Source organism: Dipodomys merriami, unplaced genomic scaffold (assembly GCF_024711535.1).
Source record: "Dipodomys merriami isolate MVZ:Mamm:240054 unplaced genomic scaffold, mDipMer1.0.p SCAF_22, whole genome shotgun sequence".
NCBI lineage: Eukaryota > Metazoa > Chordata > Mammalia > Rodentia > Heteromyidae > Dipodomys > Dipodomys merriami.
Genome location: NW_027203604.1, coordinates 24,266,921 through 24,275,818, shown reverse-complemented (window position 1 = coordinate 24,275,818; position 8,898 = coordinate 24,266,921). Strand labels below are relative to the sequence as shown.

At 41.9% G+C, this 8,898-nt stretch overlaps 1 protein-coding gene across 2 annotated transcripts in view; it reads right to left on the bottom strand.

Annotated features, from left to right (window-relative positions):
• The window catches only part of Ercc6l2 (ERCC excision repair 6 like 2), a 213,046-nt gene that overhangs the window by 86,784 nt on the left and 117,364 nt on the right, over positions 1-8,898 (bottom strand). The window contains exon 20 of one of the 2 annotated variants that reach the window (XR_011374292.1): positions 2,984-3,007. The exons of the other annotated variant lie outside the window; for it this stretch is intronic. The gene's annotated coding sequence lies outside the window, so the exon portion shown is untranslated. Of the gene's footprint in view, positions 1-2,983; positions 3,008-8,898 lie in introns of those variants that run through there. 2 annotated transcript variants of the gene reach the window in all.

Sequence of the window (8,898 nt, the reverse complement as noted above, 5' to 3'; positions counted from 1 at the left end):
CAGGTTCCAGGACTTAAGACCTGATAGTATTTTCCTTTTTCTCTAGTCCATCTAGGTCTTGGCCATTGGGATAGCACTGTCCACACTTAGGACAGACCTTCCCCTCTGCATTAATCTTCTCTGGACATTCACCCACTGACACACACAGAGGTATGTTTTTCTAGTCTCTTAGGTGCTTCTCAAGCCAACCAAGTTGACAATTGACATTAACCATCACAAGTCCACACCTTGTCAATTTGACATCCAAACATGTTTCATTAAACTACAATATTTCACCTCTGATTCTTCTCAGAACACTGAGAGTTAAGACTCAAGCCCGCAGGCCAGCATCTTGGCCTAGCAAGCCCAAACCAATTGCAAAATAGACATTGTTTCAGAACAACTTGTCTCTGTCCCTCTCTAGACTCTTCTAGTTTCAATAAACTTCCCGTGACCCTGAGGAGAGGGTTTACAGAAGGGACCTGATTAGAAACGAACAACAAATCAAAATGCTGTGGGCCTTACCAATAAAGTATCACCTTCTGAAACATTATAATAGAGGTAACCAATCAAAGCATAGTACAGGGTATAATAAGAACCCCTAGCCAGGGGCTGGTGGTTCATGATTGTATATTTTAGTTAATAAGGAGGCTGAAATTTGAGGACTGCAATTCAAAGCTGGCCCAGGCTAGAAAGTCCATGAGACTCTTTTCTCCAAATAACCACCAGAAAAGCAGAAGTAGTGCTGTGGCTCAGTGGTACAGTGCTAGCCTTGAGTGAAATAGCTCAGGGACAATGCTCAGGCCCTGAGTTCAAGCCCCATGATGGACCAAAAAGAAGAACCCCTAGACTCAGAGCAACTGACACAGACAGAGACATAGATGGAACAGAGTGGTGATGTCAGTCGCCTTCAAGCTAGATATTTCTGCATACTCCTTCATTGTCATGGACTTCATTAATGAAACTCCTAAGAACCTGAAGAGGCTACAGCAGCACTGTCAATGGAGCTGCAACACTGGCAGGCAGTGTCTGCTGCTGAGTTGCAATACTAAGTAGGCATTGCCTGCTACAGAGTTGCAACTGCAGCTGTTGAGCTAGAAGTCCTTACTGTTCACATTCATATCAACATTCTGGTCTTGTGAGCTCCTACTAGAATCACCCATTAAGCTCTGCTTACATCATTGTAGGTTTCTATAGCCCTTGTCTCCAAACTTTGCCAGATTTCTCCCACGAACCAGTTTCAAAGGCTCCTGAACCATATTACCAGTCACAGCAACAGTCTCATTTTCTGTGTCTGAGCAAAACAAGTTAAGGCAGGAAAGAATTATTTTGGTTCATTGTTTCTGAGGTTTTAGCATATTGGTGGACAGGTCACAAGGCCATGGTGTAACAGAGCAGCTCACATTGTGGCAGCTGGGAAGGAGGGAGGAAGAGAAGAGAGACAGAGCGAGAGACACACACAGAGGCTCAGAGAGAATGCTCATGCTTTTTCTTCCTTTTAATAAAATAATATCTAGTAGAAGGCTAGCTATCGTCCTTAATGAATCATGTTTGGAAACCTTTCAATGACATACCCAGAATTGTGCTTTCCTTTTTCTACTTTTTCTTTTTTTCTTTCTGTCAGCTGTGGGGCTTGAACTCTGGGCATAGGCTCTGTCCCTGAGCTTTTCAGCCATTTGTGGTTATAAGATCTTAAGGTGTTACTGCCCTCTGATCTCTGATAAAAAGGCGTTTCTCTAAGCTGCTGAGCCATGGCACATGGTGACATCAATCCCCTCCACACCCACACCCTGGGCCTCTACCTCTTGTGGAAAGTGGCCATCTTGCCATGAGACTCTGGATGTCTCTTGCAAAGTGACCAGACCCTTTTGCATTTCCACAAGGAGTGCCAGAAAGTTCTAATTATCCTACCCCCTTGTCAACATTTGCTACTGTCTAATTTCTTGATTTTAACAAATCCTAGTGAGTGTGAAGTGATTTTGATGCTCATTTTCCTGATGTGGAGAATCTTCTCATATGCTATTGGTCATTGGCATCTTTAGAGAATTGTCTCTGTAGATTCATGCGACTCATTCTTCCAAGATATGAACTGTCCACATCATGCTTGAGTCCAAGTCTGCTGTTTTCCCTCTAGTGTGATGTCTTATTAGTATCTGCCTTTTTCTCTTGTCATATTCTTTGTTTCTCCTCCTTTCCTGCCTGTCTATGGTCTTTCTTGGCATTTTACATCTCAGGAATGTTTCTATCCAGCCAAACTCACTGGCACATGATAATTAAGGTAATATCAAGTTCTAGAAGACAGGGATCAGAATCATTGCCTAGAGGAGAGTATAACTGTGTGTGGTGGGGGTGGGGAGGATCCCTCTGTATAGCCTCATCCTCACCAATTAGTTGAGCATGTTTTATGTTTTCAGCGATGGTTTGAGCAATATAAAGTCGAACCCAATTTGTAACACAGACTAAAGAGGTATAGACAAGCTGTTCCAGAAATATATTCCACAATAGCTGGAGGAAACGAGATATGGGCCCAAATCCTCAACCTATGAGCCTTTAACTGTCAAATTTTCTCCAGCCCTCCATCCTTTGGAAGGAAATAAAGATGCTGAGAAATGAATTCATTTGTCATCAGGAGTACCATCGCTTTAAAAGCCTTTCTCAAATGGAAAATTTTCCAAAAAGGGAAAATTTACAGACATGTTCAGTAATGGACTCTGAAACTAGAAAAGCAGCAGAGAAAGGGCAAAGGTTGTTGACTTCAAGGGAGGAAATACTAAGGAAAGGAGATTTCCCAAAAGCTTGGTTTTTACCTAGAAGAGGGATGTGCTGAGAGCTTGGATTGCTTTCCTCATGAGATCATTTCCGGTGCTATGCTGGGGAGCAGGAAAACCCCATATGATCTGGAATGTCTTTACTGTGAGGATCACAGGAGAGTGTTGGTTGATCTTGCTCATCTGGAGCCCAGCTGGACGAGATAGGAGTGTGGGAAGAAAATCCAGAGACACCTCACAGGGCTTCTTGGCTTCCTAGACTAGAAAATAGCATTATCATTTTGTAAATAGGAAGTAGAACATAAAGAAGGCAAACACCTGTGCCAAATTTAAGCTGTAAGATCAAAATTCCAGAGGGAATAACAGCACAATATCACTACCCTTCCTTTTAGGTAAAATGAGGGCTTGGGAAAGACAGAAAAGAACATGGCACACAGATCCAGGGGGCTCATCTTGGTCCCTCCATTCTTCTCTGCTGATACTCTGGGGCCGGTCTCCTCTTTCTTTCCTTTCATAGTGCATGTTTCTAATAACAAGAGAGTCAAGGGATGGACTTTGGGATACAAGGGTAGAGTTGAAGGATCCCCTTTGTATAGGATGCAGAAAATACAGCATGACCAGGGTACCTACAGCTGTGCCTACTGTCAAGGTATTGTAAGCAGAGATTTTCTTTCATTCTCTCATAATTTATTATATGATAAGTACATATTGACAGCAAATAAGCAAGATGAAAATGATAATCACATAGAATCTCATTTTCATATCTACTTTTTATGGAGTGTCACTAATAAGCTCTTTTTTCTTTTTAGCTATATAGGATGAATATTATCCTAGATTAACACAGGTCCTTCACAACATGGTTTTTTAGTGAGTGGCTGATGCATAATCATTCTGGGAGATAGCATATTAAAAATCATTATAAAAGGAACAATGAATTTTTGCTTCTCCCAAGTATAGTCCATCAGGGCTCCTTAGTGGATGTTGTCTAGGCTTCTTCTACTTTACTCAACAAAATAGGCATGAGGGTGGGGGTGCAACAAATCAGGCTACCATTAAGTCTGATGTCTCCCTTTAGCTCCAATGAAATTGACATTGAAACATAATAAGCAAGAGAATACATGAAAAGTGATCTGTAAGATAAAATAAAATTTCTAGTCAGGCACCAGTGGCTCATGCCTGTAATCCTAGCTACTCAGGAGGTGGCGATCTGTTGATTGCAGTTCAAAGCTGGGCAGGAAAGTCCATGGAACTCTTAGCTCCAATTAACCACCAGAAAACTGGAAGTGTTGCTGTGGCTCAAGTAGTAGAGTGCTTGCCTTGAGCTGAAGAGCTCAGAGATAGTGCCCAGGCCAGAGTTCAAGCCCCACAACGGATAATAACAATAACAATAATAATAATAAAAAAAGATAAAAAATGTCTACATAATTGTTATAATAATAGTGACTATTGTTATTATAAACCAAGTTCTGGGCTTTGGATTTACAGAAGACACCATGAGAGCTTCAGAATTGTACAAGTAATAGATTCACCTCAAATAAGCCATAGATATGCTTCTAAATGTTTGGAAAAAACTAAATATTGTGTGGATTAAATCAAACATTGCCACCTAAGCTTGAATTTTCCTTTTGTATTGGTATTCAATTTTTCCTGTTCTTAATTTTTATTTTCAAGTTCCCTTAACAGGTTTTTTAAAGTATTGTCCTCATGCATGGAATCCCCTGTGTGTCCTGTGTGCGCTGTCCTAAGACCCACTCTCCCATTCCCCACTTCATTAATGGGAAGTCCACAGGCCTGTCTGTGTGGGCTGTGTGCAACAGCTCCGTAGCTTATGGTTTCTTTACCCAGTGGTAAGCTCCCAGCTGGAGACTGGAGGAAGAGAGGAGGGCATGGAAGGGCTCATCACCTTTGCAGGAGACTTCCTCAAGTCTCTCTACTACCAGGTTTTGATTGTCTCTCCCTCCCTTTTTCCATTGGGTTTGGGGTTGATGATCACTAGAATTCCTGCATGGTCTCCTGCACTTGTCCACACTTTGTAAATACAATACTTGCTTTGTAAAGAACTCCTCTTCCAATTGTGTCTCTATTTCCTGCTGGGCCCTGACAGGGGTTGAACAAGTTTAAGAATCATTTGGTAGTAGGTTGTGCCTTCCTTGATATATCAATACTGTGGTAGCTGGAAGCCACTTCTCATATGGGCTACTTCTCACAGGAGTTTTTACAGTTAGGAACAAGAGCATAAGAAAAGAGACTAGGTACTCAGTCAGGCATGGGAGAATTGGGTGCTAATGACTCTATAACAGGAGAGTGTTATTATTCGATCTTAAGTGTACCTAAAGACTCTTGTGCTAAGGCTTGGTTGCTAGTCTGTAGAATTATTGGACAATGGTGAGACCTGTAGGAGATGGATCTTAGTGGAATGAAATTAAGTCATTGGGTGTGTGTCTTTCTCTTGAAGGGAATTTAGTCCCTTTCTCCCTTTGCTTGCTGGTTGCTGTGAGGTGAACAGTCTCCTCTGCCTGAGGCCAAAGCAATGTGGCCAAGTGACTGTGAACTAAAACTTTTGAAATTGTAAGCCAAACTAAACCTTCTCTCTTTTGTTTATCTTAGGTATTGTCTCACAGCAAGAGAAAACTAATACAAAATGTTAATAAGAGGCATGGGGGCATTGGTGCCACACTGTACATGTTGAGTACTATGGCAGAAAGATTTAGAGAAGCCCTGTGATGATCATGATCCCTATTATTTTCCTGTATAAATCTTTCCCCATGAGTGTTCACAGAGCTTGTGACCGCTTCTAACCAATAGATATGGAAATAATGATGTGATGTCAGGGTCCTGGTGATGGTGTCTCACATGGTGACCTCCCTATTAGCAAGTGCCTTCCCTATGGACGTAAGCTACTTGAGTGACCCTAAAGAAAAGCCACAGAAAGAAATGAGGTGGCCTCTGGCCAACAGTTAGCAGCTATCTGAGGCTGTCATTCCAACGGTACTCAAGAAACAGCCTGTCAATGGAACTTGAACATCAATCCTTCTGTTGAGCCTCCGAATGAAACCTTAGCCCTGTCTGACACCAGAAACGCATCCTATGTGATACCCTGAGCTAGATCATTCAGCTAAGCAGTGCCTAATTCCCCCCCAGATTCTCAGTGATAGTAGGTATGTTTTGCTTAAGCTGCTAAATTTGTGGTAATATGTTAGGTGACCATAGAGAACTATATGTATACTCTCCGTGTAACCACAAATGAGTTACTAAATCAATGAACCGAAACTTCGTATCTCAGTTCTGTCATCTACAAAATGTGAATTAGAATAAAAATCATACATATCTACAGTGCAGGGCTGAGGAGAGGTTGAAGAGTGAACTGTGACATGATTCAAGCAGTACCTACCAGAGCTGTCTTGTCACCTCTGCATAAATGTTAGCTTGTCCTTCATAAATATTGGCTAGTACTTTTGGAGTATTGACAGACTTGGGCCCTTCAGGATATACCACCTTTCCTGATGAGAAGTTTTGGCTGACCTTGTTTCCTCAACTCCTTCCCAGGAGGAACCTCTGATTTTCCCAGCTCAGCTATGTGTTTACTTAAGTCTAGCATTTAATAACAGGTTTTCACAAAAGCAGAGAGCATCTAACTTGGGAGCATAACTCTGAACATTCTCCACTTGGTCATTACCTCTGTCATTCTCTATATGGATCATTTCTTACTCTTTTTGCTCAGCATCATAGAAAAGCAACTAGAAATTTACCTTGACTGATATATGGGAAGCCCAGGAGCACAGCACAGGTCTGAATGCTACTTGGTTGGCATTTATTATAACACATCCCTGTAGGGGCCAGCAGAGCATCAGAGAACCATGCCAGGAAGCAGCTGGAGAGAAATATTTACAGCCTTGCAGACCTGAGGATACAACTCCCTGCTTCTGAAGTGTCATTTCACTGCTCTGAACAAATTTCCACTCTTTTTTCCTCCTATGGTCTGACAAACTGTTATCAACCCTTTTTCTGAATAAACGTATTTCAGATTCACTGTTTTCCAGAACTGGGCAAAGGCCTCTGAGCATTTTCCTTCACTTCCAACCAAAAAAGTTACCCATCATGCAAGGATGAGGAAAAAGACCCAGAGAGAAAACTGCCATGCTCGAAATTAGCTTCCAACTAGTCAAAACCCAGGAAAGGAAATAACAGTTTAGGGATCCTCAGTAGTCACCATCAGACAGCAGTGGCTGGCCCAAGCTTTGTTAAAAACAATAACAAATAACAAAAACAAAACACTCAACAAAAAAATGAAACCTGTGGAATCTCTTCCAATGGCCAATAGGGGGCGCCGTGATGACCAGAAACCCCGGGAGGAAAGGGTCAAGGTCTCATTCACATTCACCACAGAGGTTGGATACAGAAAGTGATCAGGAAATATGGGTTGACCATTCATCCTTTCTTTCAAAGCAGAGGCAGGGAAGCGGGGAGAGATTGTAGAGAATGTGGAACACAGAAAACCACACTTCGTGCTGCATCTTTCCAAGAGATGGGGTCTGCCATGGTGGTTCCACCTGCTAGAGACCCTGAAGAGGGCCTCATTACGCATGCTCCATTCCAGTGCCAGGGAAAAGGATTCTTTCCATGGCCAACCACAGTTTTGCAAAATGTGAGCCAGTAGCTTAGCTGCATCTAACTCTCCCTCTATGGAGGGCTGAGCTGCACCAGGGAATAAAAGAAGAAATGCAGAGTGGATTTGGTCACAGGCAAATTTTATTATTAGCAGCAGGATCCCTTTCTCTGTCTCTGCCTCTTCTTGAGAGACACAACAGTCCTGTGAGTGGGTGGGCGCATAACTGGGTGGATAGACAGACGGAAAAGGGAGTTTCCTTTTTGGGATTCTCATAATTGGTATGTGGTTTACATTCCATTCATCTAGAGGGCTGTGATATTAATCGGAAACAGCTTGAGCTAAAACTGTCTCTAGTGTCACAAACATGCTGAACTCAGGCAGGAGGTTCTGATTCATTCCTACTGGTCAACTCTGTGTGTGTGTGTGTGTGTGTGTGTGTGTGTGTGTGTGTGTGTGTGTGTGTGTGTGTGTGTGTGTGTGTGTGTTTTGTGTGTGTGTGTGTGCTTTCCAATGCCCGCACATTTGAACTGCAATCCTCAGATCTCAACCTCCTGAGTAGCTAAGATTACAGACAGGCACCTGGCTCAACTTCTTTAAACAACATTCTCTGTACATTTCTATTATGTCATTTCTATTTAACCTTCATTTCAATGAAAAAGACCATTGCTTGTTTTTAAAAAATAATCAAGCAGTACAAAGAAATATTCGATAAAGTCTTGGGTGTTTCTTCCCCCAAAGGAAGTTTAAATGACTATACACTTGGAGAAACAGTCCACCCTTGAATTAGCAAAGATTATGTATTTCATATTCACAAGAAAAAGAATTTTTCTATACCTACAACTCAGATCTTTGCAAATTTTGTTATCTTTTATACATTATTTCAAATTAGTTTATGATCATTCTAGTTCATTCTTTATAATGGAAGATTGTATGTAGTCCACTATGTTAATGAATTCCATCAGTTTTCTACTAGTGGTCTGTTTCAATTAGCCTACTGTAACAAATAACAAAAAAACTCACAATTCTGGGGTCTGAAAAGTCAAAATTCAAGGTGCTGGCAGATTCAGTATCTGGTGAGAACCTATTTCTTGGTTCAAAGACTGACGAGGTCTTACTGGGCCCTCACATGGTGGAGAACACAACGCATCTCTCTAGGGTTTACTTCTGAGGGCACATATCCTATGATGATGGCCCCACCTTCATGATCCAAATACCTCCAGAATGTTCCGCCAATAGCATTCCACCTATAGCCTGGTCATTATGTAGTTTCAGGTTTTTGTTTTGTTTTGTTCTGTTCTGTTTTTCAAACGGAGGCTGAATTACATGCTAGCTTCAGTGGCAGAAGAGTCCTCTCAGGAATTTGGGACCTGATGGTCACCAGCAGAAGTTGGCCTAGGGTGTCAGTTCCAATCACAAAGTCTTTCAGCCAATGGCTTAATCACTCTGGGTGATGTCTCAGCTAGTAAGGCAGCTCCAGCCTGTTGAGCAAAACAAGGCCAGAATCCAAAGACTAATGAGGTACAAAGAAAGGAACTTTGAGGG